The following is a 19,803-nucleotide window of genomic DNA, read 5'->3' on the forward strand; positions in this document are numbered from 1 at the left end:
ATCAGAACTGCTGCAGTCCGTTTTCTCTGGGTTTTTTTGTTGAGGCTTGGGAGGCCTCAGCACAGCTGTGGCCCACAGGTTGGTCAGGGATACCTGGGACCCAGAGTCCTGTAGCACCTGCAGGGCAGTCCCAAACCATCTTCCTGGCTCCTGTGCATTTTAGGTGGGTGGTGGCTGGCTAAATTTCTCAGCATCTCCCCAAGTGTCACCCTCACTTGTGACCGTGGATTCAATACCCAGTCTCATCCTAGGTGGAGACAGCTGGATTTGCTGAACTATGGGAACTCTCTCCATTTTTCTGAGCAGGAAAGAAAAGAGGGTGGGAAACTGGTTTCTGAAAGCCAGGTCACATGCCAGGAGGACCTGTGGCTGCATACAGTCAAATCTTGCAGTAGGAGGACAGTAGAGTGAGCACATGTGGAGGGTCTGGGGTCCAAGTGACTGACCATGAGGGACAACTCTGCACCCAGCCAAGGTCTGCATCTTATGCCACTATCAAAGCCTATGGGTGGGTGAGGATAATTCCATGGGTTATGCTGCACTGCGGCGGTACATCCTTAAAACTGGCAAGAGTGGGTTGGCAAGTGAGGAGGGACTCGACTCAGAGGATAGTGCTGGATCTGCTCCTGAAGGCGGTGGAGCCCACTGCCCATGCAGGGTGAGATACCTGCAAACTTCTCTTCCTAGACAACTGACCAGGAGGTCTGAGAGAGGCAGAGTGAAGAAAGTCAGGGTCAGGGTGAATTGACCCTTGGCCTGACTGGTGAGAGACTGAACATGTTTAAGGGCCAAGGGGCTGAGGTGGGGGCTGAAGATCCAGGAGAGTTTCCCCCAAAGCAAGGTCAGACTTAGATGGGAGGTGGACCCCCAGCATCAGGCCAAGGGCAGGAATGCCTGATGGGTGGGGGTCTGTTCAAGGTTGGTGAAGGAGGAGGAAGGCAGGGAGGGGGTCATCAGGGCTTCAGCCAATGGCTCGGTGAGGGGCAAAGGTGCAGAGGTTGCTGTTAAGTGACTGAAGCCACAGTGTGGGCAGAGGTGAGCCATCAGGGTCTCCTCTGCAGGGAACAGTGTCAGGAGGTGGAGCTCGTCTGCAGCTGGTGAGGGCAGATCAGGTAGAGAGGAGTTGTGGACACGCAGCAGAAGGGGGCTGCAGGTGGAGAGAGAGTAGGGATCTTAGCCTCAGCCCAGAGAGTCCTGATCTGGCTGATGATGGGGGGGCTCGAGTTCTAGGGACAGTGGGTACTAGCACTCAGGCACAGCTAGATGGCTGAGTGCAGGGCATATATGGCCTGCATGGCTTATTTTTTTATTTTATTGAGATAGTATTCACATTACAGGGGCTGGGGTTGTGGCTCAGCCGTAGATTGCCCGCTTAGCGTATGTAGGGCCCTGGGTTTGATCCTCAGCACCACAAAAAATAAATAAACAAAATAAAGGTATTGTGGTCAACTACAACTAAAAAAATATTTAAAAATTCACACAACATAAATTTAAACTCAAAGTGAAAAATTCAGTGGTGCTTTTTGCATTCACAGAAGTAGTAGTCCACAGATTCACATACAGACATATATTGTAGATTAACAGATACCATGCTTTCTTTTAAAGTTCCTAGACATCCTTTGCTAAATCCAATGATAAATTGGGGGCCATAAAAAGAGTTTAAGTAAGTACAAAACTCATACTCTACAGATGCTAACCAAAATTAACAAAAACATAAATTAATGTGTAAGATTTAACTATAGGCAGACTTAGACAGAAAAACACTCGGTAATTTGGTAATACTCTTGTAGATGACTGTTGAATAAAATAGAACATTAACACCACAGTTAAACAGAAGATGATTTTTGGAACATTTTATATAAAAGCTCATTTTAATAAAAATGTCAATATTAAATGAGAAAAAAGGAAGGAAACAAAATTTGCCAATCAAGAATTTAGAAAACGAACAATGTGAACCTGAAGAAAGAATAAGTGTATTAATTAGATAAAAATTTAGTTAACATATTAAAATTAGAATTGATATATAAAGAACTCTTCCGGGAAGGGAAAAATTGGGCAATGCACAAAACCAATCACATGAATACTGGTAGGAAAATTTGAGACATATTCACACCAAAATTCCTGCACTTATACTTCCAGTATCTGAATGCATAGTTGTAACAGACATTCTCAGCAATGTAGCAGAGCTTCCTTTGAATTGCTGCTTCACAACCTGAGGGACATTATGACAATGAAGGCCAAATAAAAGTTTCTAACTCTCCTTTACAAAAATAATACAAAAAAAGCAATATTACAGTTTCCTAGTATAGAAGTAGGTTCTCATAGTGAAAGTCCAAGATCCCCTGTAGCTCTGCAGGGAGAGAAAAGAATAACCACCATGAAATACATCACAGACTTCTCCAAAACAAAGGCCATGACTCTGAAGGAAAAGGACTCTGCCAAAGCTACATCCCACCTGTAGGAAGGGTACTTCCCTGACTCTAGTACAATTTAGTCTTCCTGCCTTATCTAAAAAGACAATATCAACAACAATAAAAACCATACAGCCAATAGCTGTCACTAAATCAAGGACACAGATTTAGAAAGCTACAGTATTAATAAGAGTCTGGGGTCAGCTTGACCCCTGGAGAAGCACTGGTGAAAGACACAGAACCAAACAGAGGCCTACTAAAAGACTGAGATTTAACAAGAAAGCTACAGAATGTTCCTTTACCCTTTTTCTTTACTACCACACCAACAGGTTCTAGTGTAATGAAAGAGTACATAAGCTGAAAGAGTGCTACAAGACAGCTATTTTTGTTGAGAAGTAGTACTTGGTGAAATCAAAAGTCAAGAGGGGATGATAAACAAAAAGTCAAAAAGATATTAGTGAATTGTGGAGCCTCTGTTACCTAAACCTAGAGCAAACATGAAATACAGTCTAACTCCTAGTTTGATGAACATGAATCCTTTCCTCAAAAGCCTCATTATTTCAGGTCCAATTATCAAATACAAGGCATCACAAAAATCAAGATGAAAACACAGTTTAAAATGACAAAATAATTTTCAGAACCAAAATGACAATATTTTATATAATTACCAGATATAATATTTAAATAACTATTAATATGCAAAGTAATTTAATAGATAAAAGCAGATAAACACAAGAACAGTTGAGTAATGAAGGTGGAGAGATGAAAATTCTAAGTATCTAAAGGAGCAACCAGAAATTTAAAATGCACACACAGAGTAACAGCAAGGAAACAGACCTCTGGGAGCTCAACATAGACTGAGCACAGCTGGAGAATCACTGTGCTCCAAAACAAGTCAATTGAAACTCCCTAAACTGAATTGTACAGAAGGAAAATAAATAACAAAAAACTCAACAAAATCCAAGAACCTACAGAAAAATTTCAAAGGAATAATAAACACATCATTGAAATACCATAAAAGAAGAAACTAACATAAAATAAACATTTTTAAAATTAATGACATGCCAAACCCCAGATGAAGGAAACTCAGAGGAAAACAATTACTAAAAATCTGTGTCTAGGCATATCATATTCAAACTGCATAAAAACAGAAAACATAATAAACAGAAAAGCAGAAAACTAAACATACATACATACATACATACATACATACACACACAAAAAAAAATTATCTGTAGAGGGACAACTTACCTACATAGGGAAACAACAAAACTTATCTTTAGAGGGACAAGGAAAGTAATTACATATTCTCAACAGAAATCACAAAATAAAAAAATAATTAGACAAACTACTTGAAGTATTAAAAAACACTCTGAAATATATATATCCATCAAAATAATCCTCTAAAATGTAGAAATATGATTTTTCTCAAACAAAATCTGCAGAAATTCCAGGCCAACAGATCTGCCCTATAAAAATGTTAATTAAAAAAGAAAAAGTTCTCTAGGCAAATAAAAAAAAGGTCAAAATCACACCTATGTAAGGAAATGGAGAGCAAAGAAGAAGGGATGGATCAAGGTTAAAACCGGGTTTATTTTTCTTATTCTTAATTGATTTGAAGGATAACTATTTAAGGCAGCAATTGTACAATATATGGGCCAAATATAGCATATGCCTAAGTGAAATGAATGACATAAAAATCAGAAATGACAAAAATAGAAAGTGACACATTATAAGTTACCTGTGACACATTTGAAGTGATATAGTGCTCTCTGAAGATGGGCTTATGCTAGTTAAAGTGATATATTTTAAGTCTGGGTCAACAATTTAAAAAGTTTAAGAAAAAGAAAACTCTGTTAAGAGATAATTTGGAGTTATATAAAGTATTAAATTGAAACACAGAAGGCAGTAAAATATAATGAGAGAAAGAAACAAAGAACAAAAACAAACAATAGAAAACAGATATTAATATGGTGAATATTCGTTCAAGTTATAGCAATAATAACTTCAAAATGTCTAAACACACTAAGTAAAAGAAGTTTTCAGGGTGGGCACTTTATGTTGTCTGTAACAAACACATTTTAAATATGAAGACTCAGATAATTTAAAAGTAAATTTCTCGAGAAAGATCTACTAGGCTAACACTAACCAAAATGAGGCTAAAATAGTTACATTAATATGAGATAAAGCAGACTTTGGAGCAATGACTATGAAAGATAAAAAAATAATAAAAGGGCTAATTGTTCAGAAAGACATAAAAATCCTAAATGTGTATGTACCTAATAAGACAGCATCAGAATTCACAATCCAAAGCCTGACAGGGTTGAAAGGAGAACTCAACAAGCCTATATTAAAGTGTGTACAATAGATTCCTGGGGAGAACTGCCGGTCGGTCGGACGTCTTGGCTGTCGCTGGAGGAGCGGTCCCAGCTCTCCGGGAAGGCGGCTGCGGGCGGCAAAATGAAGATATTCGTGGGCAACGTCGACGGGGCGGATACAACGCCGGAGGAGCTGGCAGCCCTCTTCGCGCCCTAAGGCATGGTCATGAGCTGCGCTGTCATGAAACAGTTTGCCTTCGTGCACATGCGCGAGAACGCAGGCGCGCTGCGCGCCATCGAGGCCTTGCACGGCCACGAGCTGCGGCCGGGGCGCGCGCTCGTGGTAGACATGTCGCGCCCAAGGCCGCTGAACACTTGGAAGATTTTCGTGGGCAATGTGTCGGCTGCATGCACGAGCCAGGAATTGCGCAGCGTCTTCGAGCGCCGTGGACGCGTCATCGAGTGTGACGTGGTAAAAGGTAACACGGAGGCACGCTCGGGGGCGGGGGCGCGCTCGGGGCATTCTGCCTGTTAGCCACGCCCCTTACCCGGGGGTAGGTCACTGCGCGGTTGGGCAGGGTGGGGAAGTGCGCTGGGGTGAGGCCAGAGGTGTTGGGGGTGCGTTGGGCAGAGCCACCCTCCCCCCCTGCGGTCCAGGCACCGTTCACCAAGTGGGAGGAAGCGGCTCTGGGAGGGTGCGGCGGCCACTGAGAGCCGAGCCACGGGGCCGGGGACGCGCCAGAGACTTGCGAGTGTACCGGGGGCGCGTCTTCTGGTCTCCTGGGCCTGGCACCGAGCGGAAATTGGGAAGTGACGGGCACAAGCCGGATCATGGAGCGGGGAAGATTTCGCCACTTCCCCACTTCCTCTCCAGACGTCGGTCAGAGCAAGGGAAGAGGGAAAAGGTGGGGGCTGACGCCCCAAGGCCTGCCTCGTGTTCCCTCCCGATGAATGCTCCCAAGCGGAAGGTAACGGGGCCCTTGGACGTTTCTCGGGCTGGGATCTCTTAGTATTGTTTGGCATGGGTCTCCTCATGGGTACAGGAAGGGCCCCTTCCGAGCCACTTTGGTATTTTCAGTATTTGATGGGTTAGATGTGGCAGCTCTGTGGTCCAACTCCCTTAAACCTGTTTTCCCTCTTTTCCCACCCTTTGGGCTCGATTTTAGATCTGTTAGCTGGAAACCCTGACCTTTTTGCTTCTGGAAGGAGATTTGTTTTATGAGGGCCCCTTTTGTACAGCTTTACTTGCCAAACTGATGCCCCAGGGCAGTGTCATTCTTTCATAAGCTTGACGACTTGCAAGGGGGCATACTTTGGCTGAGGGGATTATGGGGAGAGATGTGAGAGGTCTTCCTTAAACATTGTCTGGAAACGATTTACTTGAGAGTTGTCATTGCTTGAATTAATTCTCAGAGCAGATCCCTAGTTTGCCTTTTCTTTGAGAAAAATGTGTCACCATAATTTAGGCTTGATTTCCTTTTTGGAGCCCAGTCGACTTTTTCTTTTTTTCTTTTTCTTTTTTAATATTCTGGGTTCTTATCCCCTAAGTTCTTTCTCTTTTGGGGAAGATTTGATGGGTCAGCCCTTGTATATATGTGGTCTGTCTTTGTTCCACTTGGGAACAGATCTGAATTAACTTTGCCCTGTTATTTTCAAGGATGCACCTGGGAGTATGTGATGCCCTCCTGGTATTGGATTCATGCCTGCTCATACCCTGTGTGAGACGTTTTGAGGATGAGAAATAAATAGGTGCAGTTGCTTGTTCATGGTCACCAAAGGTATTTCATTTGTTGTCCGGTAAAGGCACATCTTTGGCCATTTCTTGTCCTTTCCACAAGCTGGGGAAATGTCATTGTGTCCCTTGCTAGGAACAAATTCTTATTCTGCATTAATACTCCATTCTATTTTCCTCAACTTAGGTTATGCAAGTCCACGAGACTATCCGGAATCGGGCTTTCCTGCTGGGTGCTCTGAGGCAGGATGTATGGTGCATGGATTTTTGATTTTGTTTAGAATGAAAGGGTGGGAGGGTGTCAGATTGGGTACTTGGCCAGCAAGGGGTATGAGAGTTTTGTGTTTAATTAATCTGTTAGGTTTCTTCTGTAGTTGTTAGGCAGGGTGACTGGTAGATTGAAAGTCTAGAATCAGTACTTGGGGCAATCTCTATGGAACTCATGATCAAGAAGCTTGTTCTCAAGTGATAGAGAAAGCCAAAAATGTTCTTGAATTTGTTTGGGATCAACACTAAGTGACCAGGGGAATGGTGGTGGTGATCGTGGTGGTGGTAAAGTGCATGATAACTTCACATGAGTTTTAGAATTTCTGGCTGATTCCCTGTGAGAGTTAGAGAGAAAAGTTTGTGCATTTTGTTCCTTTGTAAACATTTGTTAGCAGAAATGCTTGGACTTCCTCAGGGAGGTGTCTTCCATTGTTGTTAGGCTTATATGCAATAGCACCTGATGCACTGATATCCTTCACTGATATCTTTATAGTTCTTAGGGGTGAAAAAACTTAGGATTTAAAGTTGGGAATTTGTAGAAGAGACTGGCTCAATAAATAGCTTACTTATTTCTTGACTGTGAGTGAGCGTTTGATTTGCTGTCAGGTCTTCTGGTTTGCAGTTCTAGGGTTCAAACTCAGGGCCTACATGCTGTGCTAGCGACTCTACCATTGAGCCACACCCTCAGCCCTGTCAAGTCTTTGAAAAGCACAGGACAGCTAGCTCTGTTTTATTTCACAGGAGAAAAACATGGTTGCTTGTTTACTCTAGGAGCTTAGATATGATTTGTAGACCAAAAATCTCCATAGCAACAGTGGTAACCACTCTCTGCAGCTGTGTCCTATTGGCTATTCAAAGATGAACAGCTTCAAGAACCACTTGCAGACTTTGGCCATTGCATACTTCAGGGGAGGTCTGAGTCAGAAGAGGAAAATTATCCCTTCTCTTTTGTGGGTAGCCATCCTTTAAATACCGAGCTCTATAATTTCAAAGTTTTTAAAAAATCATCTTAGGATAGGAAAAGTTGTTTTTCTGGATTCTCTTAACTTTGGTACTAGAGGGATTGTGATGTCATCAGACCATTAGGAGGTATCTGCAGAACTACTTGTTAGGTTTAATGCTAGTCTTAACGGAGAGATTACTTTGAGCTAACTATCCAGGCAAAAGAGTCCCTGGAGTTCTTCGGATCTCTGCTACTCTGATGGCTGGGAAGGAGTTGGGATTCTGGGCATCGTTGATGGGGTTAGGCTTGAATTTGGCTACTCAGTGTGATGGGACACAGTTAACCCTGATGTGATTCAGTCATTTGGACAACCTAGTTATAATTCCTTTCAGATATCAGGCTTAGAAACTTAGATATAATTTGGCTATAATTATATCTTCCCCCACCAACAGTTACATAGTTCATCTGGGCTGTCAGTTGAACTGAACATGTGAAATCAAACCAACCCCACTTTTTCTTTTTGCAGTGCAGGGAATTGAACCTAGGGTCTCACACATATTAAGCATGAGCTCAGTTTACTGAGCTACATCTCCAGACCTGAAATCTCAGTTTTTAAATTTTACTCCTTGATCTCTTAATAAAACCCAGCTATGTAGGGAGTAGACAATGGATGTTTGGGGGAATTCCAAATAATCAGGAATGTGGTGTGTTTCCTTAATCCCTCACAGTGCCTGGAGATTGTCCCCTTTCATCCCCCCTCCCCCAGTCTGCCTACAGGCTCTAGCAGATCTTCCTGTTTTCTCTTTACCTTGAGTGAGCCTTTCTGCTTGTCATTGCATTCTCTAGGTGGTTTTGCCATTCCTGAGGGTCAGCACAGTTTCTGCTTTTAGAGACGTTAGATCACCTGCTACTGTTTTTAGCTAGCTACCCAGAATGAAGATGAGAGATCAGAGAATAATTCTAGTACTGTGTGGCCAAGTGAAATGGAATGCTTAGCTTTTCATAATTGGTAAATAAGGAATCAGGCTTTGTCTGTGGGAGTGTTGAAGACTTGAGAGTTGTGAGAGTTCGTTTTGTTCTTTTATCATCTTTAGAAGGTTCCAAGTTTGTGTGTACAGATGACATTATGTTTTATTATAGATGAAAGATAATATTCTTTAGGAGAAATAGATCTTTGGGTATGCAAGTGAGGGTATCTCCATTATTTTTAAAAATGAAAATTTCTAAAAATAAGGACACTTGTTTGAAGGTCATAGAAAGGATATCTTTGAAAATGGGGTGTTGGGAACTTCTTCGAGGTATCTTTTTATTTTTTAAACTGATGTGACAGAGATTGGATCCCAGCATTTGGATTTTTTTCTTAAAATAACCATAGGGCCTTTAACTGCAGGGCTTTATTTCTCAGGGACAAGCTCCTCTCATTGTTCAGGTCCTGTTTGCACCATTGCAATTTCTACAATTTCTAGTATGGACACAACCCCGAGAATTTTTTTTCCTTTCTAAAGTTTTCTTCTGTGGTAGATGAATAGTTCAGTTTTGAGATTTAGAGCCTGTCTTAGTCCCTCTTCCTCACACAATTCATTCAGGTCTTGAATGAAAGCCTCAGGGGTGACCTTCTAGCTTGCAGTGATTGCAGCTTCTTGCCTCACAGCTGAGAAACCAGGTCTTTCCTGTGTGCAGTCTGGCCTATGAACAGAACTCCAAAGGATAAGGTATACCTCTCTGTCCTTTAAAGAGGAAGTGGTGGAGGATGTAATATGCCTGAGGGGGAGGGGTCTTAGTTTCCATTTTCCTTACCTTGTAGATGTACATAGGGTCTAGAATCTCTCTTTCTAAGCTTACATTTTTTTTTCATACTACACAGTTATACCTTACACCAATCTGTCCCAGGGACAGATGGGTGTAGCAAAGGGGCATGGGGCATAGAAGAGCTAAAACTGGTCCTGACATTGATATACTTTGATTTGGGCAAAGTAAAAATTCTTGAACATGTTTGCCCAACAGTAAAGTGGAGATGATGATCCTTTGTTGTGCCACCTTACAGGATTGTTATAAGGCCCAAGTGAGGTTGTGTGCATGAAAGTACTTTGAAAGTTGGAAAGTAATGTGAAAAGAGGGGAGATTACATTGGAGGAATTTTGTGAACTGCTTGCTCTTTGTAGGCTCTTGCCTGAATTGAATCTCTTTCACCTTAATTGATCTAGGCTGAGAAATGGCTAGTGCTTGAGTGCTAAGCGTCAAAGGTGAGCAGTGGTGTTTGGTGAGCATGGGATGAGAACACTGAATAATTGAGTGATCCAGAAACCCTTTCTTTGTTTTGTCTGCTGGTTTAGTCTTAAAGTAGCTGTGAAGATTTTTATCCTGTGTTGCAGTTCATCTTTACTCTTTCTTTTCTCACCAGGGAGTTGGGTGAAGTGGCAGGGGGAAAGGGGAGAATGGGAAAAAGCCCTAGTCAAATGTGACTCTTTGAGACAGTCAGAAGCTTTGTTATGTGGGAGCCAATATTTTATGACATACTCCTGGAGAGGAGGGTTTGGTGGCCTGGAGGTAACTGGCAACAGCTGGGTGCTGTTGTATCCAATTTGGGACCCATCGGGTAGCATGCCCTGCCCCCCTAATTGCTAACCCTCTGTCTGCTGCTTTATCAGACTACGCGTTTGTTCACATGGAGAAGGAAGCAGATGCCAAAGCTGCCATCGCGCAGCTCAACGGCAAAGAAGTGAAGGGCAAGCACATCAACGTGGAACTCTCAACCAAGGGTCAGAAGAAGGGGCCTGGCCTGGCTATCCAGTCTGGGGACAAGACCAAGAAACCAGGGGCTGGGGATACGGCATTCCCTGGAACTGGTGGCTTCTCTGCCACCTTCGACTACCAACAGGCTTTTGGCAACAGCACTGGTGGCTTTGATGGGCGAGCCTGTCAGCCCATGCCACCCTTCTTTGGTCACGACCGAAGCCCCCTGCGCCGTTCACCTCCCCGAGCCTCTTATGTGGCTCCTCTGACGGCCCAGCCAGCCACCTACCGGGCCCAGCCCTCAGTGTCGCTGGGAGCTGCCTACAGGGCCCAGCCTTCTGCCTCTTTGGGTGTCGGCTATCAGACTCAGCCCATGACAGCCCAGGCAGCCTCTTACCGCGCTCAGCCCTCTGTCTCCCTTGGGGCCCCATACAGGGGCCAGCTGGCTAGCCGTAGCTCCCAGTCTGCTGCAGCTTCTTCTCTCGGCCCATATGGTGGAGCCCAACCCTCAGCGTCAGCCCTCTCCTCCTATGGGGGTCAGGCAGTGGCAGCTTCTTCGCTCAACTCCTACGGGGCTCAGGGCTCCTCCCTTGCCTCCTATGGTAACCAGCCATCCTCTTATGGCGCCCAGGCTGCCTCTTCCTATGGGGTTCGTGCAGCTGCTTCCTCCTACAACACCCAGGGAGCAGCTTCCTCCCTAGGCTCCTACGGGGCTCAGGCTGCCTCCTATGGGGCCCAGTCTGCAGCCTCCTCGCTAGCTTATGGAGCCCAGGCAGCTTCTTACAATGCCCAGCCCTCGGCTTCTTACAATGCTCAGTCTGCCCCATATGCTGCACAGCAGGCTGCTTCCTACTCTTCCCAGCCTGCTGCTTATGTGGCACAGCCAGCCACAGCTGCTGCCTATGCCAGCCAGCCAGCCGCCTATGCTGCACAAGCCACTACCCCAATGGCTGGCTCTTATGGGGCCCAGCCAGTTGTCCAGACCCAACTGAATAGTTATGGGGCCCAAGCATCGATGGGCCTGTCAGGCTCCTATGGGGCTCAGTCGGCTGCTGCGGCCACTGGCTCCTATGGTGCCGCAGCTGCCTACGGGGCCCAGCCTTCTGCCACCCTGACAGCTCCTTACCGCACTCAGTCATCAGCCTCATTGGCTGCTTCCTATGCTGCCCAGCAGCATCCCCAGGCTGCTGCCTCCTACCGTGGCCAGCCGGGCAATGCCTACGATGGGGCAGGTCAGCCGTCTGCAGCCTACCTGTCCATGTCCCAGGGGGCCATTGCCAACGCCAACAGCACCTCGCCGCCCTATGAGCGTACCCGCCTCTCCCCACCCCGGGCCAGCTACGACAATCCCTACAAAAAGGCTGTCGCCATGTCGAAAATGTACTGTATGCCCCCCCGCCTCTGCCCCCAGCTGGGGCTTAGGGCAAGGGGCTGAGGTTGGCATGGGAGGGGAATTTTAGGCCCCTCCCTCGGTCTTTTCTCCTTTACTCCTGTGGGGTGTGCAGAGGCCGAGGGGGTCGGTGTCTGTGAACTTTTCTGGTCACCAGGGTTCAGGTGGAGCACAGAGCTCAGCCTGCGGTGGTACCAGTCAGGCTGGGAAAATGTCACCATTCTAGACTAGCCCAGGTTCCTTAGGAGCCACTGCCTGAAGGATTATGGCTCATACCCTTTCCCTATGTCTCAGGGATTCTTAAGCCTGTTACCTTGTTGTCCTGGTATTGGTGGGGGTGGGCGTGAAAGAGTAGTCCTTTTGACACTTAATGGCTGAAGGCAAGTTTATGAGATGCGTCCACACTCTGGGAAGTTGGGGACCTTGCTTTCATCCACCGTTCTGTTGATAAACAACCAAAGTCTTTGTGTAGGACCCATGGGTGGGGATATTTTGTTTGTGGTTTGGGACTATAGACCAAAATTCACCTTGGCCACTTCGGAAAGGAGGGCTTCAGTGGAGGGCTTGGTTTCCTAATGAGTTGAACCCAGGCTTGATTTCTTGGCCTGGATAGGGTGAAGAACCTTCTGACACAAGGAAACCAAACTGTTGGAGATCAATCTGATCACACCCTCCCTGTCCCTATTGGCATCTCCCCCATGCCCATCTGGAGCCCTCCCCTCAATTGTCTCATTCACCAACTGTCTTCTTCTCTCGACTAGGTATGGTTCCGACCGGCGTTTAGCCGAGCTCTCTGATTACCGGCGTTTATCAGAGTCGCAGCTTTCGTTCCACCGCTCGCCGACAAAGTCCTCGCTGGATTATAGGAGCCCGAATAGCGTGCGTAATCGGAATGGGCATCGGGCAGGCGACGGTAATGAGACAATTGAAGTGGCCAAGGTGAATTTTGGTCTATAGTAGTCCTTTTGGCACTTAATGGCTGAAGGCAAGTTTATGAGATGCGTCCACACTCTGGGAAGTTGGGGACCTTGCTTTCATCCAGTGCAGCTCAGATGCACTCTGGCTACCAGCGCCGCATGTAGGGCCATCCTGGGGATGGGGCACCACGGGGAAGGAGGGAGAGGTAGGTAGGGTGCAGACCCAGGTTATAACCACTCTGGCCCATACCTCTCCCATTGCGGTTTTTCATCCCCTCCCTCTACCATGTGGGCCTTCCCCAGGAGACCATCCTTTTGAGTGTTTGGCAGTAACTTACTTTGTTCCTTCGCCTCAGCATCACATCTTGTTACTGGCTCTAGATCTGCGGTTTTCCCTCTACCCTGCCTCCCATCTCTCCAGAATGGGAATTACTTTTGTTTTTATTTTTTCCTGGCTCCCTTTTATTTTTGTGCATGATATTTAAGGTCGTGTGGATGGGGAAGCAACCTGCAGCTGAGGTCGGCGGCGCCTTTTTCTTTTAGATGTGAGGGAGGCCAGGAAAGGGTTAGCTTAACCATTTCCTGTGCGCCAAGCTGTGCCAGCAGTCCAGGGGGCCCTGATTGTTCCTCTGTAGACTGTTGAGACTGAGATCCTATTGGACAGTCAGTTGGTATGTGTCCAAATCCCTGCTTACCACTGATGTTCTAGCGATGGTGAGCAGCACAGTCCCAATTCCCCATCTCCCCAAGTAGGTGGTGTTAGAAAACCTTAATTTCCCCCCCTTTTGTATGGACTACAAATAAAACTTGGGGCGATTTGCAGTTTGAAAAAAAAATAAAGTGTGTACAATAACCCTCTATCAGTAGTTGATCAATCAAAGAGCTAGACAACAAGTACAAATTTTCATGAACCAAAGAGTTCTACCTATTAGCTTGATGAAATTGACATGTACAGAATATTCCATCCAACAATGGCAGAATTTACATTCACATTTACATTAATATGAAAACTTGACAAAGATATAACATTTTCTGGGTTATAAAACATACTTAAAATTTATTTAAAAAATCATGACTGGAGTTGTGGCTCAGGAGTAGAGCACTTACCTCACAGGTGTGAGGCACTGGGTTTGATCCTCAGCAACACAAAAAACTAAAGAAAATGAAGATATTTTGTCTATTGCCAACTAAAATTTAAAAAAAAAAATCAAAATTATGGGCTGGGGATGTGGCTCAAGTGGTAGCACACTCGCCTGGAATGCGCAGCATTGGGTTTGATCCTTAGCACCACATACAAATAAAGATGTTGTGTCCACTGAAAACTAAAAATAAATATTAAAAATTCTCTCTCTCTCTGAGTGTCTCTCTCTCTTTCACTCTCTCTCTAAAACAATCAAAATCATACAAAAAGTTTTCCTCTTATCATAATAAAATTTAAAGGATTCTTTGAAAAATACCTCAATATTATAAAATAAGTGACACAGTTCTGCAACAACCCACTACTCAAATTATCAAGAGAAGTTTAGAAATATTTTGAAGTAAATGAAAATGAAAATACAGATTACAAAAATTTGTGCAATACAGCTGAGCAATGCTTAGATGGAGTAATTTATAGCATTAAATTCTTTTTTTAAAAAAAATATATTTTTTTAAAGTTAGAGTGAGAGAGGAGAGAGAGAGAGAGAATTTTTTTTTAATATTTATTTTCTAGTTCTCGGCGAACACAACATCTTTGTTTGTATGTGGTGCTGAGGATCGAACCCGGGTCACACGCATGCCAGGCGAGTGCACTACCACTTGAGCCACAACCCCAGCCCCAGCATTAAATTCTTATGTTGGAAAAGGAGTTCTAAAATCAATAACCCACGTTTCAGTAGAAGTATAGCAAGTGAAGTTCTAAAGCAAACAAGAAATAAGAAAGGGGAGGGGGAGGATCATCAAATTTGAAGCAGAAATAAAAAAATTGAAAAGCAGGAAATAATAAAGAAAATCAACAAAACCACAGTTGGTATTTTGACAATATAAATTAATAACAATTCTAGCCAGGCTAACAAGATAACGAAGAGAACACATAATAAGCCAACATTATAAAGGAAAGAGAGACTATCATTACTAATCATGAATCTTAAAGATGACAAAAGAGAGCTATAAACAACCAGCCCTATCTATAGCCACAAAACTGGTAGCCTAGATGAAGTGGACCAACTACTTAAAAAACATGAACTAAGAAAATTCACAAAAGAAATATAAAGTCTGTATAGCATTGTATATTTACTAAGAAATCCAATCAATAATTAATAACCTTTCAAATAGGAAAGTATCAGTCTCCAGTGTTTCATTGGTGAGTTCTACCCTAAATTTATAGTTTTCTAAATTCTCCACAATCTCTCCCCAAACATAGAATCAGAGGGCACAATAACACATTCTATAAGACTAGCAGCACCCTAACCAGATAAAGACATTGCAAAATAGGAAAAGTATAGAAATCTCTCTCTCGGTAACACAAACACAAAACCCCTCAACAAAATATTAGCAAATAAAATGTGTAAAAATGTACATACTGACAAAGTGGAATTTATTCTAGGTATACAAGGTTTAACATGATCTACTACATTACCATGCTAAAAGAAGAAAATACATGAGTTCAAGTAAAAAAATTACTTAGCAAAATCCAATTTCTATTCATAATAAAAATAAAAAGTCCTTGTCTTATACAGAATATACACAAAACCCTAACGAAAACATCATACCTAATGTGAGCAATTTGATGATTTTTCCAAGAGAAAAGCAAGGGTACCCATTTTCACTATTTCTATTCAACATCATATGGGAAGCCCTCACCAGTTCAAGAATAAAGAAAAAAAATATACATTCAAAGGAAGAAACAAGGTGTTTTTATTTTTAGATGACATTGTAATCTATGTAGAAAATTCAAAAGAACAAAACCAAAAACTCTTGGAAATAAGTGCATATCGCAAGGTCACATTATACAAGATCAATACTTGAAAGTACATTTTGACCTCATAAAATGTGTTTGGAAGTATGTCCTCTGCTTGTATTGTTTGGAAGAGCTCAAGAGCTAGGTAACAAGAGTGGTGATAGAAGGGGAAGTGGACACCAGAAAATGTAGGCAAGAAGATACCAAGTGGCAATGTACAGGATAAGCAAGTTTAGAGATGTACTGTACAATGTGAGGACTGGGGTGATGAAATTGTACTATGTATGGTTTGAATTAAATGAGTATATTTTAGCTATTCTTGCTATGTAAACAAAAATGGGCAATGTAAGATGTGGGATGATGATATGCTAATTTTCTCCAATGTAGTAACATTTTTATTCTGAATATCTTACAAATGTATTCTCAAGTTTGTATGAAGACGACAAAAATTTAGATAGTCATAATTTGGAGAAACTGAACTACTCAAAATTAATAACCTACAACTTCAGTTAAAAATAGGGTCTCATAAAAAGTATGTAATCACTTTGCATAGACACACTGACTCAACATAGAGACTTATAATTTTGCTTCCACCAATTAGATGCACTTGCAGGACAGTTGATTGAGGACATTAGATATGCAAGGGAAGAAGCAGAACATAGAATATCCATGCCTGTGTGAATCGTGGCAAAGACAATGACTTCCTATTACAGTAGGTAGAGACACTCATTTTGCTACTAAGTTCACTGGATGGAGTTGAGTTTCAAACCACTGAATGACGTCACTAAGAGGGCATATGGTAATGTAACTAATGGCCTCATCTCAGTATATGGTATGAAAATGAATTCTAATTTGTTGTCATTAGTAAGAGGGTCCTAAGGGAACCCCCCTGTCCTCACAGGGTGAGAGGCTGCCTGGGAACATGTTCTCCAGTTACCTTTTAACTTCCACCTCCATGTCTCAGCAAGTGGAAAGTATATGAAAACAGAACTTGACGCATTATAATCTCATGCAGGAATATACTTTTTTCCTGGAAAATTTATCCCAGGACACCTTAAAATCTCGACCCTTAGCCACACATTTTCCTGGCTTTGATTGTTTTACATAGATCCAATGCAAAGCAAAATAAAAAGGCATGTAGATCTTTCACCATCCAAGATTTCCCTACTCAAAGGAAAGGTCCCTTTGGGACTGGAATTGAGACTTGGCAGGCACAGTCGCCAGCCTCAGAAGATGGCTCCGCAGGTGTCTGTAATGTCGACGAGGATGGAACTCACAATCAGGAGCAAATACACAATGGCAGCTTGAGGACTTAGATTAAAACATATAAGGGACTTTCAGAGTGAGTTTGAAATCTGCCTTGTCTCACACTGTGCTTATTTTAAAAAATCAAATAGTTCTACAAGGCTTCAGACTAAAAAGGGGCCGTTCCTTCCCTGGTTTCCCACGCCACCCCTCACTCTTCTTCCTCCACAAAGCCACTGCCACTTCCAAACGTCATCTTTCCTTTTGGTACACATTTACCTTTCTTGAAATAGCACCGCAGGCCGCCTTCTGTGGACATGATTATCCCTGACCAGCTCCATTTTCCTGGGGACTCCTTCCACCCCTCTCTGTCTCTGAGCCCTCCTCCTGCTCATTCTTGGCAGCTCCCACGTAGGATGAGCACCAGGTGCCATGTGGTGAGCAGGCCCCAGGCAAACCTCAGAAGTGGGCCTTTTTCCCCTTGACTTCTCTGATAAAAATCTAGATGACTGGCAACTTTATTTCTCGCCATTTTGATGCTGTGAGGCAGCTTCTGATGGCGTTTTTAATGTGCCTGCAGGAATCAAATAATTTGTTGTGGCGCACAGTGTGGAGGGATCCTAAGCCTTCCCACATCAGCTAGGATGACTATATGATTTATCATCCCTACCAGAATACTTGAGCGAGTCAAAGGGAGATGTGAGCCATCAGCCAGAACACAGTCCGGGAGCCCGGCTGTCCCAGGCACCCTGCAATGAGTAGTTGCTCTAATATTAGCTTATTTACTCTGTGGTTAGCCTGTGATATGCCAAGAACGGCTGTGAAACTTCACAGCCGGCACAATGGAGCAAATGACCAAACGCCCCCAAAATGACATGATTTGGTGGAGAGGCCACAGCCAAAGATTCACAATGTTCTGTGGCACTTACTGTAGAGACAAGGACGACAACGCGTTTTCTGAATGGGTTGATGTTCCTAAGCAGAGAAAACCAACCAACTGTTGCTTTTGATCTTCCACTTCATTTCAGATACTTTGAAACATGTAAATTCTTTGGATGAATGTAAATCATTAAGGACATGTTGGATTGAATAGCTTATTAGGGTAAAAAGGCCATGGGCTTCTTAGATAATAAAGAGATGTCACATCTCCTTGGACAATAAACAAATTATCTAAGAGGCTCCAGTGTTCATGGCTCTGAGATGTCAACATTTTTGTAGTAGAATAATGGAGTTGGAGTGGCCTTTGATGAGCCTGTCTGAGCAGAAAGTACTGCTTCTCAGCTGTACCTCTCCTCCACTGTGGCCCGTCCCAGTGACATTGGTGGTCCAGGAGCTTGGCTTTGTTAGCTGAGCTATGGAGCTGCTACCATGCCTGATGCTCCCAGCCAGGGGCAAGGCCAGGGAGCCCACAGATCCAGTGGAAAGACATTTCTACCAGCAGGAATCTCATGAGCAAAAGCCCCTGGGGCAGGCAGTTAAGGGGTTTGGGGAAAATGAAAAGCAGAACTGTTGAGGGCAAAGAGCATCTGAACTAGAAGCTCACAGATGGGACCATGAAGGATCCTGAAAGCCAGTGTGCAGAGCTGGGACTTGGTTTCATGGGCTTCTTTTTCTCCAAGGATGACAGTAATCTTAAAATGGGAGGGTTAGGAGAAGCATCCCTTGGGAGGCATCGGCAGGAGTCCAAGGCCAGCGAGGGCCGGGGACTGCAGCTGCCTTCTCCAGGCCTCCGGAAGCCACCTTTCATTTTGCCAGATGGGAGTCACAGAAAACTGGGAAGGGAGAAAAGCTCATCATTTCCCAAAGAGCAGGAGAAGCTGGGTTCTGGAACACACAGATGATACGTTGGATATTAGTATTGGTTCTGAGCAAAGATTTCAGCAGATCTTTGAAGAGCTAGTGTGTCGACACTTGGCAGGAAAGGTAGTTCCTCAGAGCCAAGCCAACTAAGTTCCTCTCTTCATAGTGTTACCAGATTGGGTTTCCAGGGCTGTGGCGGAAATTCTTCTCCAATCTCCTCAACGAAATGGAGGAAGGTGGGCAGGGTGGGCAAACAGCTTGGCAAGAGCCCAGATATAAGCAAATGCAAGATTAGAGGTGCAGGCAGATGTCCCCAGTGCTGCCGGAGGGCTCTGTCCACATCCTACCCTGATGATGTGCTCATCAATGACAAGGGTGAGGAGACCTTAACGGGTCTATTATGGCATATTCTCTGCTGTCACAGAGCTGATGTGTTACATGTCAGACTTAAGAGTTTAAGAGATTTTGGTTGTAAAAGGATGCATGGAAACCAATAAGATGACATTTAACAGGGATAAAGATAAATCCTGTCTTTGGATAGAAAAAATTAACTAGCTCAGTATAGGATGGAGAAGACCCAAGAGCGGTTCATCTCAAACAGACTGATGGTCTATAATTGACCGGAAGTTCAATGTGAAACAATAGCCCACATCCTGGCTGCTCAAAAAAAATCAATATAAACTTTGGGTGCATCAATAGACTCATAATATTGAAGGTATTAAAGGGAAGTGCTTCCAGGTCAGAGCGTTCTGGGGTTGTCGTGTGTAGTTCTGGGTACCAGGATCAGGGGACAGGACTTGGGGAGGAGGGGCACATGCATCTAGGCAGATGAGGGTCTAGAAGCTGTCACATGATGGACAGGGAGGAAATGGGGACGTTACTCTGAGACACGAGGGCTGTCTTCCAAGCATTTGAAAGTCTGTCGAGTGTAACAGGTGGCCAATTTTGTCTGGAGGGTTCATTCATTTATTCAGTAGCTTTTTTCTCACTGCCAACTACATTCCACATTGTGTCAAGCATGATGGGTGTTAGAGGCATGTGATCTCCCAGGAGAGTGGACACAGGGTCCCACGGGCTGAGGTGGATTGACATTAGGGATACATAAGGGA

The 19,803-nt window shown here is 43.9% G+C and overlaps 1 pseudogene; it reads left to right on the top strand.

Annotated features, from left to right (window-relative positions):
- The first annotated feature begins 4,871 nt into the window (after window positions 1-4,871).
- On the top strand, window positions 4,872-12,578 carry LOC144251115 (RNA-binding protein 14-like; annotated as a pseudogene).
- The last annotated feature ends 7,225 nt before the right edge of the window (window positions 12,579-19,803 follow it).

Source organism: Urocitellus parryii, chromosome Y (assembly GCF_045843805.1).
Source record: "Urocitellus parryii isolate mUroPar1 chromosome Y, mUroPar1.hap1, whole genome shotgun sequence".
Lineage (NCBI taxonomy): Eukaryota > Metazoa > Chordata > Mammalia > Rodentia > Sciuridae > Urocitellus > Urocitellus parryii.